Below are 27,996 nucleotides of genomic sequence, written 5' to 3' on the forward strand. Positions count from 1 at the left end.
TACTCTATACAATAAATAAATTACGGCATAGTAACTTAGAATAAATCTACACTATACAATAAAGGATTTATGGTATATTACATTCACTGGGCATCAAAGTTCGCCACCAGTGACCATAAAGGCGCAACGAAGAAGCAGATTACAAAAACTGGGCACCATTGCAGCGTAACAAAATAATACTGAACCGGGACCACTTTCAAGACAGTTCAAGAAAGGTTAGCCTTGAGAGGGAACTGTTGCACAAGCTGCTGAGCAAGGCTGTGAGACCGGCCTAGCATGTCGGTCATAGCTTCCAGGTGTAGCTGTTTAGCAATGAGGTTCTCATTGGTGTTCTCAGCAATCTTTCTTAGAGATAGGGCTTCAAGTCGAAGTTGATTTGCAGAATGCCTTTCTGCTAGAACTTGGGACTGAAGAAGTCGAACTGATTCAGACAGCGAATTCTGTGAGCTTGTCTGACTGCTAGTATCAAGTAACTTGAACACTGCATCAATACAAGACTTTGGGGTTGTCTCGCTATCTTCAAGATGTTTTGCCTTATTTGTTGCAATATATGTTGGATTTGTGTCACAGCCTTCAACAGACTTGTGCATGCCATTAGGCATATCACCCTGAAACAAGCAGAGAGATGACAGTTTTTGCATGTGTATAAACAAAGATGATAATTGTGCTGTCAATTCCATCCAATTTCAAATTAGAAAATAAAGAGTAATTTCAAAATATCAATAGCATAATTTGGCATTGTTCATAATGCAGGGAGCTTCACCACACTACTGGATTACCATGTCAACATAACAAGTATAGATGAAGGGCAAAGACAATCATTGTATCTATTTCGGCTAATGTGCATGGCATGTTGTTCATATCATCAGCCACATCAGTAAGACAAAACAGGAGATGAAAGGTGCATGTCGGGTGGTAGGTGCGACATATGCCAATGGGTGGCTTATCATTGTGGGAGCCAGTAAGACGTCGCCGGTGCCTGGAAACGGGATGAGGCGAAGACATGCACACCGGCGAATCTTACCCAGCTTCGGGGCTCTCCGTGGAGATAACACCCCTACTACTGCTCTGCGGGGTCTCCGCATGATCACTAGATGGGCAAGTAGCTACACAATGCTCCTTGAGCTGTTCGGTGGGAGGAGGAAGAAGGGCACGGCTAGCTTGCTTCTTCTCCTTGTGTGGTGTCTAAAACTAGCTGGGGGTTCCAACCCTTTGCATGGGTGCCCCGGGGGTTTATATAGGCCTACCCCCGGGGGTACAATGGTAATCCGACTGGGTGCGGGGCCCAGCCATCTGTGACTGTGCTCGCCAGCTTCTGCGCCGGCTGTTGGGGCCCGCCGACTGGTGGATCCCGCCGGCTGCCGGCCCCTTGCTCGATAGGCAGGCCCCACTGTCCAGGACCTGGTCAGCGGCTGGTTACTGTTGCTCTATCTTGGTGACGTGGGCTTCGTCGAGGTAGGCGTGGCTACAGTGCCGCCGCCCGGCGGGCGATCGCCGTAGCCTCACCGCGTCTTGTCTCCTTAATGGGGCGTCTCCTTTGAGGGAGGCGGCAAGCTGGCTGGGGGGGCGACTCTATCTTGGGCCGACTGGGGGAGGCGTGGCCGCCTTTGGGTGTCTCTCTGCCCGAAGGGGCCCACCGCCCGTGGGCCGTACTGGCAGCCCATCGTGGATGGCATCAGGGTCATCATGGCAACAGTGTTGCGCCGGACGGGTCATGGTCACCCGTACGGCGCACTGTGCCGATCGTGCTCCGGGATTTGGGGGTGGCAGGCTTTGCTGTAGCCATGCCCCGTCTCATCGCCGCTAGGTGGATGCAAACTTTGAGGGTACGGTCTCGACCGCTTTATGGGAGCCGGCTTCTTGGAGTCGGCCTCCTCGCGGCCGGCTTCTCGAAGTCGGCCCTCCCATGGCTTTCTTCATGAGGGCTAAAGTCGGGCCGCCTTCCGAAAGCCGACCTGGGTGACAGCCAGCAAGGGGAAGGCGGCCCCATGTCTTGGATTCTTGAGAGCCGGATGGGCTCGTAATTTTTTCAGAAGGGCCAGGGGAAGCCGGCTAGGCTACCCATGGCTATTTACTCTGACAGTAGTCCCCGAAGCTGATCGAGCTTCGAGGCGGACAAAGGGACGAGAAGCTTGGTCAGCTTCCTACCCTGAAGAGCCGGCTTTGCTGGTGTATGCCGATTTCGGGGAGCCCTGCGTCTTGCAGGCGGGAAAGTGGTCGACCCGCGTGCTGACCGCGGGCCCTCCTGCGAGCCACGTGGCAGTGAGACCCTGCCAGTGCACGCGCGCGACGGGACGCCGCCGCAGGTCCGGGCCCGCCAATCCTAGGCCTTGGCCCGAACGCTGATCTTTTGCGGCCCAGGTGGACCGCTCGCCTTCCCGTGGCGATTTTATTTCGCCGTCAGGGCGCAGTAAACGCGGGACATGGGGGAGTGGGCACGATCGATCCCCATGTTTCCCCACGCCGCGCCTCCTCGGCTCCGCCACGCGAGCCTATAAGTAGGGGGAGGGGGAGAGACAGAGGTTCACACGCTCTCTCTTGCTCCGCCCTTCTCGTCCTCCTTTCTTCCTCTCGTTGCCGCCGTAGCCTCCCGTCTCAGCGCCGCCGCGCCGCCACATCGTCTTGCTCCTATGGCGCCGTCGAGCTCGTGGGATGGCTCCAACATCCATGAGGATCATGTTGAGTTCCTCCGCCAGACTCGGCGCCTGCCTGATGCTAACCTCGTGCGGGTCTGCCTGGCGCCAGAGACGGAGATCTCGCCGGCACCGGAGGAGGGCGAGCGGGTCGTCTTCCGCTCGCACTTCCTGCGCGGCTTCGGCCTTCCGGCGAGCGGATTCCTGCGCTCCTTCCCCGAGTTCTACAATCTTCAGCCGCATCACATCACGTCCAATGCGGTGATGCTGCTGTCGGCCTTCGTCTCTCTCTGCGAAGGTTTCTTGGGGCTGCTCCCCATGCTGGAGCTCTGGGGGGAATTCTTCCAAAGCAAACTCGGCACCGTCGTCGCAGGCGTGCCCGCCCCCGGCGGGGCCTTCATCGCCATGAGGAGGTCGGGCGAGAACAACCCGTTCCCGCCCATCCCCCTGATCCAGTCGGTGAAGATCTGGCAGAAGTCATACTTCTACGTGAAGAACGTCGCCTAGCAAGGAGACCATGTCAACCTGCCGGCTTACGTAGCCGGCCCGCCGGCTGGGAGGCAGCCCTCATGGAGTTTCCGGTCCAGGTCACTGTCTCAGGCCGGGAACGCTGCCGTCTCCCGGCTTCGGGTGATGATCCAGACGGAAGGCCTGAGCGGGGCCGACTTGGTGGCCGCCTTCATGGAGCGCCGGATACTTCCTATCCAAAGCCGGCCCCACATGATGTGTCAGATGAGCGGCCGCTTCGACCCAAGCCAGCTGAGCACCAGGGAGATGCCTCATGCGGAGGTGTCGTACATGGTAAATCATATCTCCAATTGCAAACTCGCCGAGGACTGGCGATACGGCAAGGTGTCGTATTCTCGCGCCAACCCTCCGCCCGTGGTAAGCTTTCCTCTCTTTCTTCTTTTTGTTGGTAGACGGCTTTATGATGGTCGGCTTCTGATTGGTCGGTTCTTCTTAGCAGAACCTCCTTCTTCCGCCGACGTCCGGGGCAGCAGGGATAGAATGCCAGTACGTCCCCGACCGCACGGTGGACGACGTCGACGACCCGGATTTGGGGGCGGCCGCCATGGAAGACACCGTCGTGGGGGACGAAGCCGAGCCCGGAGGCACAGGGCTTACTGCCAGCTTCGAGGACTGGCCGGATGATGCCGAAGCCGAAGTCGCCCCGCGTCGCCAGCCGGCGGCCAACCATCAGGGCGCGGGCTCGTCCACCGCGCCGGCTGCCGGCGGCGGCGCACAGAAGCGTCGGGCCGCGTCAATCCTCTTCGGCAGTCGGCCGAAGAAGTCCAAAGCCTCCACCGCGGTGATCAAACGAGATGAGGCGGCCGCGAAAGCGGCCCGCTTCCGCAAGGCGGTGAAGCAGCCTCAGGCGGTCTCAGCATAAGTCGTCGATTGCTTGGTCACATGCTTTTCATTGTTCTCTCCTGTTCGAACATTCTTCCCAACCTTTTCCCGCTCGCTGGACAGGGCGCCGCTTTCCCTTGAGCGGGGTCCGGGCGGCTCCGTAGTTGGGCCGACTGGAGGGTCTTTGGGCTCCCACCGCGTGGACCCCCGCGCCGACCTCAGGGAGGCCACGGAGCGGAACGCCCGTGAGGCGGCGAAAAAAGCGGCCGCCCAGGCGGCGAGGGAGCAGGCCGACGCAACAGCCAAGGCCCAGGCAGAGGCGGCGACCGCGGAAATGGAGGCGGAGGGTTCGTGTAACCAGCCTCCGCTGCTCGCCATTCCCCTCCGAGCCGTGGCCCCTGACACCCCATTGCCCCTGGCGGAGGAAATCGTCCAAGACCCGCCGCTGATGGAGAGGAGGGAGGACCTCGTGGTCTTCGCGGGGAGAATGCCGCCGGCAGCGCCAACCGGAGCGGGCCAAGGCGGCCAATCGTCAGCGGCGCCAGAGGAGCCGGCCGGGGGTGAGCCGGAGGACGGAGCCGGCTTCGTGGTGCAGCTGGTGACGCATCGGCGCGCAGGGGGAGGCACCGCTCCGTCGGAGTCGCACCGAGTTACGGGCGCCGGCCAGTCGGCGGAGGCTCTGGAGGCGGCCAACACCGCCATGTCCGAGTGGACTCCCAGCGGGGGGACTGGCGAGCTGAATGTGGCGGCTTAGGAGGTCCGGAGCCGGCTTCAAGCTCAGGCCGCCCTGCTGCAGCAGTACACCCAGGAGTTCCTGTCGACGCGGGCCGCCATCCGGGTGAGTCTTTCATTCTTGGCCGCTTTGGTCTCTTGATTTCTTCTATGGGGGCGCGTCAGCGCACCCACTGGGTGTAGTCCCCGAGATTCGGGCCGACTGCTGAGCAGTCGGGTCGGATCTTTCTTGACGACTACCTTATTTTTGCTTCTTGTCTGAACTTCCAGGAATATCATAACTCCCATGCTGCCGCCTTCAACTCCCAGGCTCAGGAGTTGGGTCGGAAGACCGACGACCTGACCAACAGCCGAAGTAAGTGCTTGATCTTGTCTGTCTCCTGTGGGGGCGCGTCAACGCATCCACTGGGTGTAGTCCCTGAGATTCGGGCCGACTGCTGAGCAGTCGGGTCGGATCTTCCTTGACGACTTTTTCCTTATTGGTTTATTTTTTTCTTTCTTTCGTGCTTTCAGGGGCCAACGCCGACTTGAGGAGGGAGCTCGGCGAAGCGCAGGCCGCCCTTCGTACCAAGGATGCTGAGTATGCTGCCTTGGTCCAGGAGCGTGACCGCCTGGCCAAGAAGCTGGCTGACCAAGAGGAGAGCCACAAGGCGGCCCTGCAGAAAGCGCAGGATAGCGAGGCCGCTCTGAAGGCAGAGTTTGAGACTGAGGTGGCGAGCTGGGCTGAGACCCGGCGAGCGCTGGATGAAGGCTTTGGCCGCATCGAGGACTTGATCGACAGTAAGCCGCCTTCCTCGCTCCTTTCCTGCCTCTTGCTGCCTGGTTTTTGGCCTGACTTGTGCTCCTGCCTATTTTCTTGTGCAGACTACTTTCCCGGCTACTCCGCCTTCGCCGCCCAAACCATCGAGGCCCATCGCTAGGCGCGCCGTCAGGCGGGGGTCAACATCGTGCCGGACGCGAATCAAACGCTTGAGGAGCAGCTCTTGGCTATCCAAGCGTGGCTGGAGCCGGCTCACCGGATGCTTCACCGGCTCCAACGTGCTGGGGCGCAGGTGTTGGCCGCCCTCTGGCCCGGCGAGACGATCCCCCGCACCCCAAGCCGGACTACCGACTGGCTGGAGGTCGCAGTCGGTCGCTTTGAAGCTTGGAAGGCGTCGGCGGCCCATCTTGGAGCCGGGCGGGCATTGGAGTTCGTTCGAGCTTGGTACCCAGGGCTGAACCTGGACCAGCTGCGCACTTGGCGGCTGGAGGCCAACACGGAGCTGGAGGAGGTGCGGCCGGCTATCGCCCAGCGTGCTTCGACGATCGCCGAGTGCACCGACATCAGCGTTTTTGCACCTAAAATCAATGATGACGGCGTTGCCCAGCCGGAGGAGTGGTTCGGGCTGAACCCGGCGGTGGGCGAGGACTCGGCAGAGGAGATCGCCTCCAGCGACGAGGGCGAGGATGACGAAGAAGAGGACGGTGAAGACGTTGAGCCGGCTGGTGGAACAACCGGCCGGCCTCAGGCTGACCGTGCCTCCAGCAACGAGGCGCGTGGAAGCGCGCCCTCTGCGGGAGGCGGTGATCAAGCCGAGGTTCACCAGCCGGCCACTCCTTCAGCCGGCACAACCGTCTCCGCCGACCAGCCCGGCTCGTCGGTCGCTCCGCCAGCTTGACCCGCCATCCTTATTTTTCCTGCTTGTTGCCTTTTAAACAATCTTTATTAAGCTTTCGCAGTTCCACCCACTGGGGGTGTATCCAAACTATGTTGAATGCTGGCCTCTTGGTGGTCTTTTATGTAAATATTATTATGTGCATGTTTGGTTTCCATTCGCGTATGCTTTTTATCCTTAGGCTTTTTCCTTTGCCGCCTTCCCTCTTTGGGGAGGCAAGTACTCGAGCTTTCTTGGATTGAAGTGAAGTGAATGGAAACCGTCCGGCCGGCTACTCTGGTAGTCGGTCGGTGGTAGGCGGCAAACCGGCTTTCGTTATATTAGTCCGTTGGTCCCTGGCCATTTTTCGTGTGGGCATCCTTTCCCGCTTTTGACTCTTGCCAGCCGGACAGCCGGTTCTTCGAACTGCGACTTTGGCAAGAGCTAAGCCTGGGTGTCGGCACACTACTTGTCTGACTGCGGGTAGGACTTCTAATATAACTCCAGTCGGCCAGTCCCCGGACCGACTAGTCGAACCCGATGCTGGACGGAACAAGTAAATGAAATGACAAGGTCATAAGCATGATACTTTTCATTCATATATAAAAGATGGCAGTCCCCGAGCCCTCCTCGGGGGGGCTATTGTCTAGTATTTAGTACAAAAGTTAGCGTGATACATACTGTATTTCAGCTGTAAAACCTTCGGAGGAGGTTGGCGTTCCATGGTCGTTCCGACTCCTTGCCGGAGTCGTCTCTCTTTCGTGCCTTCGGCTTCTGCGCGTCGATTAGGTAGTAGGAGTCGTTGCCTAGGGCTCTGCTGATGACGAAGGGGCCCTTCCAAGGGGCCGAGAGCTTGTGCTGGCCGGCTGTTCGCTGGATCAGCCGGAGCACAAGATCGCCCTCTTGGAAAGATCTTGGCCTGACCTTCCGACTGTGGTAGCGGCGCAAACCCTGCTGGTAGATGGCAGACCGGCTGAGGGCTAACAGCCGGCCTTCTTCCAGCAGGTCGACGCCATCTTCTCGTGCTTCCTTGGCCTCCGCCTCCGTGTACATGGTTACCCGGGGCGAGTCGAACTTGATGTCGGTTGGGATGATCGCCTCGGCACCGTACACGAGGAAGAAAGGAGCGAAGCCGGTTGACTTGTTTGGGGTAGTGCGCAGACTCCAGAGGACAGCCGGCAGCTCATCGAGCCAACAGCCGGCTGAACTCTCTAGTGGCACGACCAGTCGGGGCTTGATGCCGGAGAGGATGAGGCCGTTGGCTCGCTCGACCTGGCCGTTTGACTGCGGGTGGGCGACGGACGCTAAGTCCAGCCGGATACCTTGGGCTGCACAGAAACGTGCCAAGGCTCCTTTGGCAAAATTCGTGCCATTGTTGGTGATGATGCTGTGTGGCACGCCATACCGAGTTGTTATGTCTGCGATGAATGTCACAGCAGTTGGCCCATTCAGCTTCTTGATCGGCTTTGCCTCAATCCACTTGGTGAATTTGTCCACGGCGACGAGCAAATGCGTCATGCCGCCGCGCGCCGTCTTGAATGGGCCCACCATGTCCAGTCCCCAAATGGCGAAGGGCCAGGTGAGGGGAATGGTCTTGAGTGCCGAAGCCGGCATGTGTTGCTTGGAGCTGAAGAGTTGGCACCCTTTGCAATATTTAACTAATTCTTTGGCATCATCCAAAGCAGTCGGCCAGAAGAAACCATGGCGGAAAGATTTGGCGACGAGTGATCTTGAAGCCGCATGGTGGCCACATTCTCCTTGGTGAATGTCTCTAAGGATTGCAATGCCCTTCTCTTGCTCGACGCACTGTTGGAAGACTCCAGTGACACTGCACTTGACAAGTTCTCTGTTGATGATTGTGTATGCTCCGGCTCGACGTTGGACTTGTCTTGCCTCTGTTTCGTCAGCCGGCAGATCTTGGTTTACTAGGAAGTTGAGGATGGACTGAGCCCATGACGGAGCCGCGACTTCTCCTACTGCTAATGTGGCTACTGCCACCAGGGTGGGCGGGCTGGGTGGTGAAATGCTGGAGTCGGCCGCCGGCTGTTGTGTTGGTGCAGTCCCCGGGCTGGCTACTGCAGGCCCCGAGCCGGGTGTGGCAGTCCCCGAGCCGGTTGCCGAAGTCCCCGGGCCGACTACTGAAGTCCCGGGGTCGCCTGCTTGGTTCTTCGAGCCGGACCCGGCCGCGTCGGGGTCAGGCGGTACGAAGATGGAATCAGACTCTAGAGACGGCTTGATGGACAGCTTGAGGAGGCGTTGTAGAGCAACGCCGGTTGGTATTGCTTGCCGAGTGGAGCCTATTCGAGCCAGGGCATCGGCTGGCTCGTTGTCAGCTCGCGGTACGTGGAGGAACTCGCATCCTTCAAAGTATCCGCTGAGTTGTTGAACCAGGAAGCGGTAGCTTGCATATTTGCGTCCTTGGCGTTCCAGTCGCCGGATGATTGCTGAACCACCAAGTCTGAGTCGCCATAACATAGGATCCGGCAGATGCCGAGTTCCTTGGCAAGCCGGAGCCCGTGTATGAGTGCCTCGTACTCGGCTACATTGTTGGAGGCGGCAAAGTGAATCTGCAGCGTGTATCTGAGCTTGTCGCCTTTGGGAGAGGTAAGGACGACGCCGACTCCCAAGCCGGTGCGCATCTTGGACCCGTCAAAGTGCATGCGCCAATGGGTGGAGTCGGGAGCCGGCGGCAGGTACTGGGTCTCGGCCCAGTCGACGAGGAAGTCGGCCAGTGCTTGGGACTTGATGGCGGTGCGGGGCTGGTAGAAGATTGTGTAAGGGGCCAGCTCGATGGCCCATTTCGCCACCCGGCCGGATGCGTCCCGACTGCCTATGATCTCGGCCAGTGGGGTGGTGCATACGACCGTGACGGGATGCTCTTGAAAGTAGGGCTTCAGCTTCTTGGCGGTGAAGTACACGCCGTAACACATCTTCTGGTACTGCGGGTAGTTCTGCTTTGAAGTGGACAGCACCTCGCTCATATAATACACCGGCCTCTGGACCGGCTGGGCTCGGCCTTCTTCTGGGCGTTGGACTATGATGACGGTGTTGACCACCCGGCTGGTTGCGGCAATGTAAAGGAGCATGGGCTCTTTCTCAGTCGGTGCCGCTAGGACGGGCGGCGTGACCAGCATCTTCTTCAGCTCGTGAAAAGCTTGGTCGGCCTGGTCGTTCCACTCGAAGTGAGTGCTCTTCTTCATGAGGCGGTAGAGGGGGAGAGCTTTCTCTCCGAGCCGGCTGATGAAGCGGTTCAAGGAGGCCAAGCATCCGGTGAACTTTTGGATGTCTCGAAGCTTGGTGGGGATCTCCATTCTCTCGATGGCCTTGATCCTCACCGGGTTGCATTCGATGCCACGTTCGGAGACCAGGAAGCCTAGGAGCTAGCCGGCTGGCACTCCAAACACGCATTTCTCGGGGTTGAGCTTGATTTGGAACCGGCGTAGGTTCTCAAACGTTTCTTTGAGGTCTTCTAGCAAGGTGCCGCGCTTCTCCGTCTTCACCACAATGTCGTCCACGTAGACGTGAGCGTTTCTGCCGAGTTGCTTGAGGAGGCACTTCTGCATGCAACGCTGAAAAGTGGCACCAGCATTTCTTAAGCCGAATGTCATAGTCAGGTAGCTGAAGGCTCCAAATGGCGTGATGAAGGCGGTCTTCAGGCGGTCGTCCGGATCTAGCTTTATCTGGTGATATCCTGAGTAAGCATCCAAGAAACTCAACAGCTCGCATCCGGCCGTGGAGTCTATCACTTGGTCAATCCTCGGCAGGGCAAAGGGATCTTTAGGGCAGGCCTTGTTGAGGCTTGTGTAGTCTATACACATGCGCCACTTGTTGTTCTTCTTTAACACGAGGACCGGGTTGGCAAGCCATTCTGGAAAGAAGACTTCCATAATGAAGCCGGCTACCAGAAGCCGGGCTATCTCCTCCCCTACAATCCTTCTATTTTCCTCTGATAGTCGGCGGAGGGGCTGCTTGACTAGTTTCGCATCTTTTCGGACGTGTAGTTTGTGCTCGGCGAATTCCTTCGGAACACCCGGCATGTCCTTGGGGGACCATGCAAAGATGTCCCGATTCTCACGGAGGAACTCGGCGAGCTCGCCTTCCTATTTGTTGTTCAGGCTTGCCCCGATGACGGCAAACCTCTCGGGGTGCTCGGGGTCAAGGGGTATCTTCTTGGTTTCTTTGGCCGGCTGGAAAGATCCTTGGGCATCATACTCCTTGGGGTCGGGGGACTGGTTCGGCTGCTTGCTGGCCATGGCCACGACCCGGTCCAACATCTTCTTCTCTTCGGCAATCACAAGGGACTCGGCCAGCCGGCTGCTGGCGGCAGCGCACTCGGAAGACTTCTTGTAATCGCCGGCTATGGTGATGACGCCCTTGGAACTTGGTATCTTCATCTTGAGGTATGCATAGTGGGGAACTGCCATGAACCTGGCCAAGGCGGGTCGGCCAAGCAACGCGTGGTAGGGGCTCTCTAGGTCCACCACTTCAAACCAGATTGCTTCCCGGCGGAAATGCTCCTTGTCCCCAAAGAGTACATCAATCTTGATCTTGCCAATGGGGGCGCAGGACAAGCCAGGTACGATGCCATGAAACACTGCCCGAGTAGGCATGAGCTGCTTCGTCTTGACATTTAGCTTCTCCAGGGTGTCACGGTACAGGATGTTGATGCTGCTCCCGTCGTCTATCAGCACGTGGGAGAAGTGGGCAGCGCGTCTATCCGTCGCGAGGGTGGCTTCCAGGACCAACGCATAAGAGCCGGGAGACGGCATCACCTCTGGATGGTCGGCCCGGCTCCAGCTGATGGGTTTTTCTGACCAATGCATGTGTCCGGCAGGGTTGGCAGCGACCACACTGACTTCCTGGTGCTCTCGGCGTCTGCCGCGCCGGTCTTCGAGCTGGCTGGTAAAGACAATGTAGGTTGCTTGCTCGTCGGGGAATTCGTCGTGCACGGCTCCGACTGCGGGCCGAGCGGCCGGAGGCAGCGGAGCCGGAGGCGGCGGGCCGGCAGGCGGAGGCGACGCGAGCCCCTCGCCTTTAGAGATTCGGGTGAGCCAATGGCACTTCCGGGTTGTGTGGTTGGACGGCTTCACGCTGCTATGGAATTTGCATGGGGCGTCGAGAGTTTGCTCATAGGAGAAAGCCGGCTGCCAAGCCGGCCGGCCGCCCTTGGGCTTCTTGGGCGCGGGTCGCCCTTCAGGCCGCGTGTCTTCGACTGTGGCCACCTGCCGACTGGCGGGAGGCGGCGCAGGGCCCTTGCGCTTGTGGTCGTTCGGGTGTGGGCGTCGGCCGGAATCCCCTGCCGGCGTCTTGGGCGCCGGGTTGAGTACTTTCCCGGACGCGTCTACTTGGAGCTCGGTCTTCATCGAAGAGTCGGCGGTGGCGTATTTGTCTGCTATGTCCAGAAGCTCGTCGAGGGTAGTCGGCTCGTCGCAGAGGAGCTTGTGCTTGAGGAGGGTACCTTCTCGGCACCCGGCAGTGAAGTATTCGATGGCTTGCACCTCGTGCACCCCCTCGCAAGAATTGCGGAGCTCGGCCCAACGCGCGAGGTAGTCACGAGTGGACTCGGCTGGGCCCAGTACGCACAGGGAGAGCTGCCTGGGCTTGGGGGCCCGCTTGTAGGTGCTGGTGAAGTTGTGGATGAAAGCTTCGGTGAAATCTAGCCAGCTGTTAATGCTGAGAGGCTTGAGGCTGTTGAGCCAGGTCTGCGCCGTGCCTTGCAGGATGAGGGGCACGTACTTCACGGCAACGTGCCGGTTGCCGTTGGCTATGCTGACCGCCGTGGAGTAGTCGATCAACCAATCTTCCGGCTTCACGGAGCTATTGTACTTGGGCGTGTCTCTTGGGAGCGAGAACCCTTTGGGGATAGGCTCGTCACGGATGCGGGGGCCGAAACAAGGCGGGCCGACATCGTCTTCTTCTTCCAGCGCTAGGGATCGCGCCAGGCGGTCGATCCGATGGCAGGCGTCGTTCTCGCCGACTCCTTCGCGGCGACCTAGTCGGCCGCTGAGAGTCGGGTGCGCCACTGGCGGCGGGGTGGGATATCTCTGTCCACGGGGTCGAGGCGGAGGCGGGTTGCCCCGCCACTCCATGGCTCGGGGATGGCCGTCCGCATCTCGCTCGATGGAGATTCGGGTCCGGCTTCGGCTGGCCGCCGGCTCTTTCTCTCGTCGCGCGCGGGTGTTGCTCGTAGTCGGTGTCCGGGACGTCGCGCTGTGATCTCGGCGCGGGGGAGGGCTTCCCGCGCGGGCGTCGGCTTCGTGCCGCCGTGCGGCCGCGTCAATCAGTTGCTGGATGCGCCGGGTCATGTGGGGGAGTTCTTCGGCCTCCAAGCTGTCCAACTCGTCCACGGCCGCCTGGGCGGCACGCAGGTTCTCGAGTGGAGTGGCATAGACCGGTCGGTCGAGTCCCAGCATGTCGGCGATGACGGCGCCGCGTTGCTTGACTATGCCGGCCCGGCTTGGCCCGCCCGGGGTCGGCGTGCCGAAGGCGGCGCGGTCAGCTTCGCGCTGGTAGGCCTCAGTGAGGCGTCTCACGGAAGCCAGCCTCCGGCCCTCGGCGAGGAGGGCGAGGCGACGCGCCTCCGGTGCTTCGTCGTCGGCATCAGCCGGGAGGGGGGTGGACAAGTCGTGGGCCGCCGCGTGTGGGGCGTCATGGGCGGTCTCGTTGGCCGGGCCGCCGTGGCCGATGACCATCACTTCGGTGGTGACAGTATCGCGGACGTCGGTCCGAGGAAGCGGGTCGTTGTAGATCGCGACGTTGGTGGGGAAGGTGTCGAAGGAGGCCGTGTCGGAGTCGACAGGCATCGGGTCGGTGGAGCCAACCGACTCCAGATCTACAGCGGGCTCGCTGGAGACATGGAGCTGGCCGAGGAGGTTGGCGAGGTGGTCAGTGCCCGCATCGGAGGCGAGCTCGTCGGAGATGAGGGTTTCATCGAGGAGATTGGCGAGGCTGCTCGCCGCGCAGATGCTGGTGACGCCTTGCAGTGCGTCGGGGCAAGCGCCATCGGGCGTGCCGGGTTGGCTACGCTCACTGGGGAGGAAGAGGGTTCCCGTCCAGAACAGGTCTCCGGACAACGATGCACCTGGCCCCACAGTGGGTGCCAAATGTCGGGTGGTAGGTGTGACATATGCCAACGGGTGGCTTATCATTGTGGGAGCCAGTAAGACGTCACCGGTGCCTGGAAACGGGATGAGGCGAAGACATGCACGCCGGCGAATCTTACCTAGCTTCGGGGCTCTCCGTGGAGATAACACCCCTACTGCTGCTCTGCGGGGTCTTCGCATGATCACTAGATGGGAAAGTAGCTACACAATGCTCCTTGAGCTGTTCGGTGGGAGGAGGAAGAAGGGCACGGCTAGCTTGCTTCTTCTCCTTGTGTGGTGTCTAAAACTAGCTGGGGGTTCCAACCCTTTGCATGGGTGCCCCGGGGGGTTTATATAGGCCTACCCCCCGGGGGTACAATGGTAATCCGACTGGGCGCGGGGCCCAGCCATCTGTGACTGCGCTTGCCAGCTTCTGCGCCGGCTGCTGGGGCCCGTCGATTGGTGGGTCCCGCCGGCTGCCGGCCCCTTGGTCGACAGGCAGGCCCCACTGTCCAGGACCTGGTCGGCGGCTGGTTACTGTTGCTCTATCTTGGTGACGTGGGCTTCGTCGAGGTAGGCGTGGCTACAGTGCCGCCGCCCGGCGGGCGATCGCTGTAGCCTCACCGGGTCTTGTCTCCTTAATGGGGCGTCTCCTTTGAGGGAGGCGGCAAGCTGGCTGCGGGGAGCCGGCTCTGTCTTGGGCCGACTGGGGGAGGCGTGGCCGCCTTCGGGTGTCTCTCTGCCCGAAGGGGCCCACCGCCCGTGGGCCATACTGGCAGCCCATCGTGGATGGCATCAGGGTCATCATGGCAACAGTGTTGCGCCGGACGGGTCATGGTCACCCGTACGGCGCACTGTGCCGATCGTGCTCCGGGATTTGGGGGTGGCAGGCTTTGCTGTAGCCATGCCCCGTCTCATCGCCGCTAGGTGGATGCAAACTTTGAGGGTACGGTCTCGACCGCTTTATGGGAGCCGGCTTCTTGGAGTCGGCCTCCTCGCGGCCGGCTTCTCGAAGTCGGCCCTCCCATGGCTTTCTTCAGGGCTAAAGTTGGGCCGCCTTCCGAAAGCCGGCCTGGGTGACAGCCAGCAAGGGGAAGGCGGCCCCATGTCTTGGATTCTTGAGAGCCGGATGGGCTCGTAATTTTTTCAGAAGGGCCAGGGGAAGCCGGCTAGGCTACCCATGGCTATTTACTCCGACAGTGCAAACGTGGGCTGCTTCACCACACACTAGATTATAGATCCACAAAAACAAGCATACATATAGGGAGTATTGAGTAATGTGCATGATATGAATAAGGAATTTGGTTTTACAAGTAAAACTTGGACTTACGGTTGTTGCGAACATGCATTTTGATAGAAACAGCAAACTAAATAGCAGTAAACGATAGGGAGTATGAGCAAATTAAACAGCAGTTGAGGATAAAGGCTTTAGAAGGACTGGCTTACATTAAAAGTTAACACTGGCTTTATAATGTCCTTCTCCATGTCAAGGGAAGGATAACTCAAGAATTTCAGCACAGAATCTTCTTCATAAGCATTGTCTGTACTCTACATTTTGTAGAGAGTAATTATAGATATGATAATACTGGAAGGGATAGAGGATAATGAAGATAAGATGCAGATTGATGCTACATAATCATCTACCAATCCCTGGAAGTACAAGCGTTACAGGACAAAATGTACTGATAAGAGCAATGGGCTACACTTTTGCACTGGCATTTTCTGTGTATTCAACTTTTTGGTAAGATTAAATATAGATCTGATATTTTTTAGTAAATGGTGGGCGGGGGAGATAAGATGTAGAATGCTACACAATGAACCAGTCCCTCTTCCTATAATACAAGAGTGTTTTGAACACTGGTGTACTATACAAAATGTTCTTATATTATAGGACGGGGGGAGTAGCTGTTAATGTAAGTACAATGATAGATGACATATCATAGACGCTTTCTGTCCAATGAATAGATGACATCTGTCCCAACGGTGAGCCAACTTATTTTTTCTGAAGAATACTCAATCCAGGCCTACTTATTTTTGTACGCCCTGATGGGCTCCAACTCTTTCAAGACGCCTGCAAATCTTGAAAGTAATATGAAATGATTTGTCAAAAAAAGTAATATGAAATGGGTTGTAAATATAAAAACAGATGACAAATTGGCAATTACTTTATAATTTCTAAAAATTTTCACATGTTCAGATTCCTATTTCACTGGGCTTTAACCTAATTTAAATATATCTTCAAAGTACTTTAAATCTGGCTCGATATTTCGGTATTAAAAATAGTTTGGAACCCACAGAAATATACGAAATTTTGTTTAAATTTTTAACCCTGGCCATGGCCAACAAAAAAAAGGACCGCAATAAATTGCATAACAGTTGTAATGAGCTATATATAAATTATTAAAAAAATAGGGAATGGTCTGACTTATGGGCCTATTAAGTTGACATGTATGCAAGATATTTTTTACTTATTATATACGTCAACAAAGGATTCTAGCAGACGTAACCGTTGGATGTTAATCCAACGGCCATCGCGTTTCTTCAATCTCTGATCTTCTTACTCCAGCCGCCAAATCCAGCGCCGGTGGGACCGCCTGCTCCCGCTTCCCGTGGCCGGCTGTGCTGCCGCGCAGGCCTCACATCCCTTACTACTCCCACCACTGGCCATGCCATCCCTCTACTCACCAACATCCCTCCACTGATGTGGCTTCGCCGCCTCCGGGTCATTCCCTTCCTGGGTCTCGCCGCCGTCCATCGCGCTCGTGTTCTGGGCACGGCGTGGTCAACATTGTCAACAAACGACAACATCGGAAGAGGGACGTACATGGAGAGGCTGACAGTTGGGCCCACATGGTCCATGGCCGCACGCAAGCAAGTACTTACCTCCTTATTACGCCAAAAAGAATGAATACACCAGCTGACAGCTCGGACCCACCAGCTATATCTTCGCACGCAAGGAAGTGCCTCCTTACTATGCACAAAAAATGAATACTCCCCCTGCTAGCTGGGACCCACCATAGTGGGAGCCTGACTGGTGGGCCTACTAGTTGACGCGGACGGAGGGCTTTGTCAACTTGGTCAACAAACGATTCTATCACCAGTGACCATTAGATTGTTAACATCCAATGGTCGTCCTGCTTCTTGGACCTCTGATTTTCTTGCTCCAGCCATCCAAACCACAGCGTGCTCTTGCTTCCCAAGGCCAGTTGTGCTGCCACAGAGGCCTAACCGCCCTCTACTACTCCCACCGCTGGCCAGGCCCTACGACGATGGCAGCCTCAAACTGAAGCCGAACCAGTGAACCCTCCTACTCCTCTCCGTGTGGGCATCCACTACCGCATCTTTCCCGGCTCTGCGTCGTCCCCTTCCTAGGCCTCGTCGTTCATACGTCTCCAACGAATCTATAATTTTTTTATGTATTCATGCCATGTTTATAATATTTTTACATGATTTTGGTATGATTTTGTTAGAACTAACCCAGACTGACGTTGTTTTCAATAGAACTATTGTGGTGTTGTTTTTGTGCAGAAATAAAAAGTTCTCGGAATGCGCTAAAAATCAACGGATATTTTTCTAGAAAATATAAAAAATACTGGAATGAAAAGTTACCAGAGGGGAGTCCCATAGGATCCATGAGGGTGGAGGGCGCGCCCACCCCCCTTGGGCATGCCTTTGTGCCTCGTGGACTCTCCATGGGGCCCCCTAACTTGTTCTCGATGCCAACCTTTCCTATAAATCCCCAAACCTCCAGAAAATAACCTAGATCGGGAGTTCCGCCGCCGCAAGGCTCTGTAGCCACCAAAAATCAATCGAGACCCTGTTCCGGCACCCTGTCGGAGGGGGGATCCATCACCGATGGCCACCTTTATCATCCCGGTGCTCTCCATGACGAGGAGGGAGTAGTTCACGCTCAGCGCTAAGGGTATGTACCAGTAGCTATGTGTTTGATCTCTCTCTCTCTCTCGTGTTCTTGATGTGGCACTGTAAGTGCATCTAGTGCCACCCCTAGTTGGTTTTGGAGTATTGACGACAAACCTAGTTGAGGGACTGATGTGTTTGTGAGAATTGCAGGATAACACAGGTAGAAGTCCCTCATTGATTCGGTTTTCCTACCAGAGATGACCCCTAAAAATGTATGAAGACATTGATGTCAAAAGGTGGTATATGAACATATTCTCATTGAAGACTATGACAAGAGAAGACATCGCATGAAGCCTATGGAGCTCGAAGACTTAGATCTTTTGTAGTTATGTTTCTTCTTTGTTGAGTCATAGGAACCATCGTACTATTAAGTGGGGTCCAAGTGAACCAGTCAGAATGACTGAAGTGATGCTTAACCAAAACCTATGTCTTCGAGTGAAGACTATGAGAGCAAATCTTGTCTAGAGTCGGACAAGTCAGCTTTACTTGTAGCCCAAGTAAAGTGGCCGTGTGTGTTTGAAACCTAACCATTGGAACACGTGTCAGTTCCTTAGTGACCCAGGGTCATTTCGGACAAATCAGGTCGGGTTGCGTAGTGGCTATAAATAGCCCACCCCCACAACCATAAACGGTTGGCTGCTCAGAGTTAGTGTACGGCTTTTGTCGTTTGAGAGCAACCCACCTCGAAGCCTTTGAGAGAGAATTCCTTGCGAGGATAAAGCCCTAACCACCCAGAGCCAAAGAGTGTTAGGCATCACTTAAGTCTTCTGTCTGTGTGATCTGAAGACTTATTACACTTGAGGACTGTGAATCCTCCAGCCGGTTAGGCGTCGCGTTCTGAGCATCCAAGAGACATTGTGGATTGCCGGTGAACGAAGTCTGTGAAGGTTTGGGAGTCTACCTTGAAGACTTACCAGAGTGATTGGGCGAGGTCTGTGTGACCTTAGCTCAAGGGGAATACGGTGAGGATTGGGTGTCCTGAGCTGCGTGTTCAGGACTGGGTATCCGGGACTGTGTGTCCTCAGGTTTAAATACCTAGCCGCCATAACTAGACGTACAGTTGTCACAGCAACTGGAACTGGTCCAACAAATTATTGTCTTCAATGAGTCACTGGTTTCATCCTTCCCTTCCCTTTACTTACTGTTGGTTCTTGTGAAGTCATTGTATGATTGCACTATCTTTTGTCTTCACTGAGTGACTGTGTGTTCTGTTTGGCTTCATAATATCTTCCTACCTGATCCTTACTACATTGCTGCTATTAGTCATTGTGCTTTCACTCCATTGAATACTTGACTATGGTTTGCCTAGTGTAGTCTACCTTCCGCTGCATGGTAATAGGTTTATTTCTCTCGTTTGTCTTCATAACTTCCACGTTTTGAAGACTTTCATAAAAATCGCCTATTCACCCCCCTCTAGTCGATATGACGCATTTTCAATTGGTATCAGAGCAAGGTACTCCCTTGTTCTGTGTGATTCGGTTTAACCACATGGAATTTTAGCTATGTCGACTGCAGGGATAATTAAAGTCTCCGCTACGTGCCCCGTCTTCGATGGAACTAAATATCCCTACTGGAAGAATAAGATGCGCATGCATCTTGAAGTTATTGACGTCGACCTATGGTATGTCATCAAGAACGGCGTTCCCAAGGCTGGAGAAGGTGTCACTGCTGCTGATGTCAAGAAGTTCGTTCAACTGGACTCTACTGCCAAGAATATCATCTGTGGTCATCTGACCAAAGGATAGTATGGCCGTGTGAGTGCTTTGGAAACATCTAAGCTAGTCTGGGACTGGCTCTCCAAGGTCAACGAAGGCGTCTCAACCCAGAGAGATCAGAGAATCAGTGTTCTTTGCAACCTCTTCAACCGCTTCAAGCGAAATGACAATGAGAATGTCCAGCTCACGTTTGATCGACTCACTGACATCACAAATGAGCTTCAAGCCCTCGGCGCTACTAAGATTACCAAGCATGAAGTCATCAAGACACTACTGAGATCACTTGACAGTTCGTTTGACACCCTAGCCCTGATGATTCAAGAACGTCCTGATTTCAAGACACTCGATCCGTTTGACATACTTGAGAGGCTCAACACACATGAGTTTCAGCTTTCTGAGAAAAGAGATATCTATGGTCCAAACTATGGGCGAACTCGTGCCTTGAAGGCAAAAGCTGTCTCCTCATCTGAAGAAGAATCTGACAGCAGTTCTGATGATCCTGAAGACATTGGAAGGGAACTTGATATGCTTGTGAAGAAGTTCCAAAAATTCACCAAGAAGAAAGGTTTCAGAAAGTCTTCACGATCAAGGTCAAGGAATGATGACGCTTCTGCTCATGACTACAAGAAGAAAACATGTCACAAGTGCAAGAAACCTGGCCACTTCATCCCTGAGTGTCCGCAGTGGGACAATGAGAACAAAAAGAAGAAGAAGAGCAAGGAATATGACTCTGACGACAAGAAGAAGAAGAAATACTCAAAGTCTTCTTCCAAGTCTTCCTCAAAGTCTTCATCACACAAGAAGAGCTCATCTAGCAAGGCACGTGCGTTTGTTGGCAAGGAAATGGATTCAGAAGAGGAGTCCGCTTCTGAGGAGGCGGAGGTGGAGTCTGAGGAGGAGTCCGATTCTGGCGTTGCAAGTCTGGCTACAGCATACGTTGCCAAGTCCATCTTCAACACTGAAGACAATGACTTCATCACCGACACCGATGCAAATGACAAGGACTACTCCGCTCCTACCTACTGCTTCATGGCACGCGGTGCCAAGGTAAACACACGCACTACTCACTATCAAACATCTAGTGATGATGACTCTGATTGTGGTTCAAAACCCAGCTACAAAACACTTGCTAAAATTGCAACTAAACAACAGAAAGCCATGGAACATATTCAAAAACTGTTAGACAAAAGCGATGATCTATTAGGCGCTGAAATGACTCGATCTGAGTCCTTAATTGAAGACATAAAAAATCTTCACGTTAAGTATGAGGAGCTTGAAAGTCGTCATGAAACGCTCTCAACAACTCTTGAAAAGCTTTCCTGTGATTGTCTTCAAAGGAAGCAAGATCTTGAGAAACTGAGAGCGGCTCATGAAGATCTTCAAAAGGAAAATGAGTCACTTCGCGCCAAACAGATCAGTTCCGCTCAGGAAGGATTTGAACCACCATGTCTTAAATGCATTGAGCATGACAATGCTACTTCTGTTGTTGAGTGTTCTACTGCTACTACTGTTGCAATATCTTCAACTATTGATGTGGTAACTAACCCCTCTGCTGAGGATACCACTACTATTGTTGACGAGAATGCTAGGTTGAAGACATTGCTTGAAACAGGGATGTACAAAAGTCTAAAAGGGCATCAGACACTATGTGATGTCCTTAAAAGGCAGATCTTGAACCGAAACCCTAGGAAAGAGGGTGTTGGGTTCGTAAGGAAAATGAATGCTGATGGCTCTTACTGGAGACCTGAGCAGTACCCCAAAACCACATGGGTTGCTGCAAAGGGACCTTCAGCAGATTCATCCAATCTATCTGGCTTCACTTGTGCTAACCCCATTGTCATTGATGAATCCTTTGATGCAAACTATGAACTGTTTAAGAATCAGAATGGTGAAGTGCTTGCCAGGTATATTGGTACTAACTACAAGAATGGGCCGCCTATGAAGAAGATCTGGGTACCGAAAAAGTGTCTGGAGAATCTTCCTGTGAATGTCATCATGACACCACAGGTGAAGAAGACAAACCCCAGACCACAGGCATCATACGGTCCAAAGGCTTCATACATACAGAGGACTCACCTGAGTCGCACTAACGCAAATGTTTTGCAGGGAAACCATACTCAGGCCTATGAATATGAGCGCGGTTCATTAAACCGCCATGTTCATAAGACCAAGAACTATTCTGCTTATTCTTATGAATACTATTGTCCACCTGCAAGACTGTTTGCTAGGGCTCCAAAGCCAAAGTTCTCAGATGCTGCACTTAGACTTATTGCTTCTAAGCCACCCTTGAAGATGTGGGTGGCTAAGAAAGCTTAACTCTCTTTTGCAGGGAAAGGTCTCCAGCAGAAAACCAAAATCGTCTGATGCTATTGCTGGGGACCTTAAACATCTTGTAGGGTGCAAGATCAAATGCCCGAATGGTCTTACTATGTACTTCGTTCCTGAATCGCTTGCTACTCTCCCTATTAGTCCTAATCTGGATCTAAGCTTTCATAACCCACTGGTTCGTCAAATGTTTTTGCTTCACAATTCTCTTCGTGAAGCCTATCCCCCTAACTGCACTGTAGGGTATGACACCAGCATCTTCAGAATGGATTATTGATAGTGGGTGTACCAATCACATGACTGGCAAAAGAAGCCTTCTTATGGACTCAACCTTACATCCATCCGACAAGAGTCACATCACATTTGCTGACACTGGTAAAAGTAAGGTATTGGGTCTAGGTAGAGTTGCAATCTCAAAGGATCAACATATGGATAACGTCATGCTTGTTGAATCCCTTGGCTTCAACTTAATGTCTGTCTCAATGCTTTGCGATTTGAACATGATCGTAATGTTTGGAAAATATCGATGCCTTGTTCTAATAGAATCTGACAAGTCTCTAGTGTTTGAAGGGTATCGGAAAGATGATTTATACGTGGTAGATTTCTCAGCAGGACCACAGCTTACCGTATGTCTTCTAGCAAAAGCTTCAGAATGCTGGCTCTAGCATCGGAGGCTAGGGCATGCTGGTATGAGGAACCTCCACACCCTTGCAAAGAAGAAGCATGTCATAGGCATCGAGGGTGTCAAGTTCAAGAAAGATCACTTATGCGGTGCCTGTGAAGCAGGAAAGATGACGAGGGCCAAACATCCCTCGAAGACAATCATGACAACCACTCGACCCTTCGAACTGCTCCACATGGATCTTTTCGGTCCCACTCATTACTCAACTCTTACTACTACTGCTTGTCTCTATGGCTTTATCATTGTTAATGATTATTCTAGATATACTTGGGTGCACATAATCCTCTACAAGACTGAAGTGCAGGATGTCTTCAGACACTTCGCCAATCGAGCAATGAACAACTATGGCGCCAAGATAAAGCACATCATAAGTGATAATGACACTGAATTCAAGAACACTGGCCTTGATACGTATCTTGATACTTTGGGCATCACACATGAATTCTCAGCTCCGTACACGCCACAGCAGAATGGCATCGTCGAACGCAAGAAGAGAACACTCATTGAGATGGCCCGAACAATACTAGATGAATACAAGACTCCAAGAAAATTCTGGCCTGAAGCCATTGATACTGCATGCCATAGAATCAATCGTGTTTATCTTCGTAAGCTTCTGAACAAGACATCTTATGAGCTCCTTACTGGCAAGAAGCCAAATGTAAGTTACTTCAGAGTATTTGGAGCCAGGTGCTGGATCAAGGATCCACATCACACTTCAAAATTTGCACCAAAAGCACATGAGGGTTTTATGCTTGGATATGGAAAGGATTCACACTCCTACAGAGTCTTCAATCTCTTTCATTATAAAGTGGTTGAAACAGTGGATGTGCGGTTTGATGAGACTAACAGTTCACAAAGAGAGCACCTGCCAAATGTGCTAGATGAAGTTCCATCCAGCGAATCAATCAAGCTAATGGGAACTGGAGAAATCATACCCTCTGAAGCTCAACCTGAAGAGGAACTTATCATCTCCGCACCTGATCAACCTGAAGACAATGCTCAGCCTGAAGACAATCCCACTAACAATGACAATGATCAGCAAGAGCAAAATCTTCGCCCTGTACATCCTCGTGTTGCCAATGAAGTGCAGATTGAGAGAATAATTGATAGCATTAATGCACCTGGTCCGCTCACTCGTTCAAGGGCAACTCAGCTAGCAAATTTCTGTGGGCACTTCGCATTCGTCTCAATAACAGAACCCAAGAAAGTTGAAGAGGCCTTCATGGAACCTGAATGGATTCAAGCTATGCAAGAAGAGCTTCAACAGTTTGAGCTGAATAATGTATGGGAACTGGTTAAGCATCCTGATCCTCGGAAGCACAATATAATAGGCACCAAATGGATATACCGCAACAAGCAAGACGAGCATGGTCAAGTTGTCAGAAACAAAGCTTGTACCGTTGCTCAAGGATATACTCAAGTGGAAGGCATTGACTTCGATGAAACATTTGCTCCTGTGGCTCGACTTGAAGCCATACGCATACTGCTGGCCTATGCAAATCATCATAACATACTTCTATATCAAATGGATGTGAAGAGCGCCTTTCTCAATGGCAAGATTGAAGAAGAAGTGTATGTTGCACAACCGCGTGGCTTTGAAGATCCAAAACATCCTGACATGGTGTACAAGCTCAACAAGGCACTGTATGGCCTCAACAAGCCCCTCGGGCTTGGTATGACACACTCAAATACTTCCTGAAGAGCAAAGGCTTCATACCTGGTTCCCTCGACCCCACTCTCTTCACGAAGACATATGATGGTGAACTGTTTGTGTGCCAAATATATGTGGATGACATCATCTTCGGCTGCACCAATCAGAAGTATAGTGAAGAGTTTGGATATATGATGCAAGAGCAATATCAGATGTCCATGATGGGAGAGCTGAAGTTCTTCCTCGGTCTTCAAATATGACAGCAACGCAACGACATCTTCATATCTCAAGAGAAGTATCTCAAAGATTGCCTGAAGAAGTTCGGTATGCAAGACTGCAAAGGCTTCACGACGCCAATGCCAGCCAAACATCATCTGGGTCCCGACAACAATGGTAAAGAGTTCGATCAAAAGGTATACCGCTCCATGATTGGTTCTTTACTTTATCTATGTGCATCTAGGCCAGATATTATGCTTAGTGTTTGCATGTGTGCTCGATTCCAAGCGGCACCAAAGGAGTCGCGTCACCTAGCTGTGAAGCGAATTCTTCGATATTTGGCTCACACCCCAACTCTAGGATTATGGTATCCAAAGGGCTCAGAGTTTGATCTGGTTGGATTCTCGGATGCTGACTATGCTGGTGACAAGGTGGATCGCAAGTCTACATCAGGCACATGTCATTTTCTAGGACGATCGCTTGTATGTTGGTCTTCAAAGAAGCAGAACTGTGTATCTCTCTCCACTGCTGAATCCGAATACATTGCTGCTGGATCTTGTTGTGCTCAGCTTTTGTGGATGAAGCAAACACTCAAGGACTATGGCATTCATCTGAGGCAAGTGCCACTCTACTACGACAATGAAAGCGCCGTCAAGATTGCCAACAACCCAGTTCAGCACTCGAAGACAAAGCACATTGAAATTCGTCATCACTTTCTCAGAGATCATGTTGTGAAGGAAGATATTGATATCATACACGTCAACACTGAATAGCAATTGGCAGATATCTTCACCAAGCCCTTGGATGAGAAGAGATTTTGCAAGTTACGGTGTGAGCTAAATATCTTGGAATCCTCAAATGTCCTGTGATCAGGCACACATCCTAACACTTATGCATATTGATGACTTAGATGTGCAACACACGAAGTAAAGTACATCTTCAATCAATGAAGACATACATTCTAAGTGTGAATACATTAATGTGGAATTTGACTTCGGAGCGCCACGATAATTGTGCGCTGCGTCTGGGTCTAATACTTCCTATACGGTGGGTAACGCCACCACCAAATGTTTTGTTTGAAGTGTTTCACTCATGGCGTTACATTTGCTATGTCTTCACATTTGGTTTGGCTTCAATCTCAACATGTCTTCATGATTATCTTCACTATGTTGAATATATATATATATATATACTAGTGTTCTGTCCTCTACAGCGTTCACTTATAGCTATGTCTTCTTGTTGAATCTTTTGAACTAAGTGAATGTGATCGGACCCTAACCTCTCTATGCTTTCTATCTCAAACTCTATCCCTCCAAGGCATATGCATTCTATTGAAACTGTCAAATGTCTTCTCTGCGTCCTTGTCAGCAGAAGATACAGAGACAAACATTAAGTCTGTTTTCAATGCTTATTCCTTCACCCGAAACCCGGAGAAGTCGGAACGACCACCCGAGAATCCAGGCATGCGTGGGACGTGGAACAACCTCTGACATGCTGCATGATGGCCACGTGTTCCTCATATGTGAATCGCCAGGGGCACCTGTGTAATAACACTGAGTCGCCCCTGTACCTATAAATACACGCCTCACCGCAGTCATAATCTCTTCTTCCACTCTCGCACGAACCCTAGCGCCACCGCTAGCTCTCGACGACGCCGGCGACGAAGCGCTTCGCCGTCGCAACCTCTCCGATGCCGTCCTCACGCCGACCGCGGATATCGTCCTCTCCGCCGTCACCGTAGGTGTCCTCCATCGCCAAGTTAGGGCACGGACGATCGAACTGCTCGGCCTCCTCTTCCACTCCGTCTAGCAGTTCTGCGTGTGGTAAATAAAACTTCCTTTTTACGGCCCCGTTGATCCTATAGCTTTATCACTTTCTACCACAAGCAGTTTCTATTCACACAAGTTGGATCTCTTTCATACTGCATCTCATAACATGCCTAGTATATTCACTTATGCTTCACAAAGTAGTTAGATTCCTCACTTGTACTGATCTCTGGATTCGTACAAATCTGGAACCAACTCCTTATTTATGAGTGAATGTCTTCGCACGATGAGGTCAATGTCTTCTAAAGTGATTTATCTTCAAAATCTTCTGAGAATGCATATGACCTCTTCCCCTTCCCTCGCACCTTAATGCTGTCACAGGTACATGTTCGTGGGAGAATCCCTTGGTTCTCATAGTCTGCATTCATTTGCAGAATTCTTACAGCATCATATAAATTCTCCCGAAGCCAGTTCCTGTTTTTCCAGCAAGGGAAAACCTTTGAAGCCTTTGAACATATTGAAGCCTTTCAGTTTAAAATTCATGGCTTCAGAGAAATCTGCAAGGAAGGGAGGCAGACAGCGTCGTGGCGGAACATCAAGAGATCTACCTGATGACCTCTTAGAACTTTACAAGACAGATCCTGAAGAGGATTATAATCAGCGCAAGACCCAAATCCAGTGGATTCGAAGATATTAGGCAGAACAATGGTTCAAATACCGGTTTGTGACCCAAGAATATGCTAAGAAAAATGCCATCAAGCGACCGTGGGGAGACATCCTATATAAGAATCTTCAACCCAGGTCCAGAGAAGAAGCCATTGAACAAGGCTTCTATCCCTGCATGGTTCGTGGGCCACGGCCTGCAGATGCACACCCATCGTCACTACTATGGTGCCGTGACGACAATCTGTTCAAGCGCAACTTCCAGTTTGCCAAGAACTCAGCAAAGCAGAACAAGAAGTCTTTGGGATTAGAGTTCAACCCCGGTCCCTCTGCTCCCCGTGCCGATGGAACTCGCGAAGCTGAACCCAATCTTCTTGGGCCCTTCTAAAACCTTGAAGGTCTCATCACCCATATCGTGGTTCAAGGGACTACCGTGAATGAGCCTGTAGATGACGCTGAATCAGATGAAGCGCCTGCAGCGCCGAAGCCAAAGAAGCTGAAGCAGCCAAAAGCTTCAAAGCGTGCCTCTACACCAAAAATCTCACGGGCGAAGCCACTGGCCACTGCACCTCCTGAAGATAGTGTGCAGTCTGAAGATTTGTCACGCATCTCCAAGCCCCAGAAGGTCAAGAGGCCTCTGCCACACATCGGCCAAGAACTGACAGCTGCTGCCATTCTGCGAAACGATGCCATTGATCTGTCCAGTGATGAAGATCTTGCAGATGACGCTCTTGAGAAACTCATCAAGAGCAAAGAAGAAGCAGAAATCTTCAATGATATGCCTCTCTTTGACGTGACAATCATCCACAACTTCATTGATGAGTGGTTTGACACGCCCAACATCAGCTTCGAAGATCTGCAACTACCAATTGGCCTCAGTGTCGCCTTCCATGGTGCCATTGCTTCAGAATTAGCTATCGCCCAGCACATTGTTGAACTGAAGCAAAAGGTTGACTTTGAGAAAGCTCAGTTCAAGAAGCATATGGCCAAGCTCAGCATGCAAGAGGTGAAAAACTTCAAGATTATGCTGCACGAGCTCAAAGAAGCCTTTCTCAAGAAACGTGCAGAAGCTCAGGGTTCTCGGGAGCGCATGAAGAGCCTGGCTGACAAGTGTATGCAAGGCTACAACAAGGCTGAGAAGCGCAAGGCCCTTGGGCGTCCGGGCATTGATCCTAGGATGGCTGCTAAGCAGAAGAAGAAGCCCACTGTGGCCGAACCCAATGCACCAAGGCAGGAAGCAGATCCCATTGTCTTCCCAACTAGCATGACTGGCTCGAAGCCAAAGGCTCGGTCAACCGCTTCAGAGCTGAAGAAGACGAGGACTGCTGAGGCTGAAGCAAGGAAGAGGAAACATCCTGAAGCCTCTGCTACTGCCCCCTCCAAGAAGAAGCGGAAGACCAAGAAGTAACGGGCTGCTCCCATAGAGCCCTTGATTGTTGAACCCATCTCCATGGTTCGCCCTGACACTGAACCTCAAGAATGTCAACTGACTGTCCATGAGCCTGCTTTCACAGAGGCTCATGAAGCTGAAGACTTTCCAGCAGCTGATCCCATCGCTGCTGAAGACATTGGTCACCATGACCATGTTGAAGATGATGCAGTTCTTCCTCAGCTCGAGCACCAACA

Source organism: Triticum aestivum, chromosome 1A (genome assembly GCF_018294505.1).
Source record: "Triticum aestivum cultivar Chinese Spring chromosome 1A, IWGSC CS RefSeq v2.1, whole genome shotgun sequence".
In the NCBI taxonomy this organism is placed as follows: Eukaryota; Viridiplantae; Streptophyta; class Magnoliopsida; order Poales; family Poaceae; genus Triticum; species Triticum aestivum.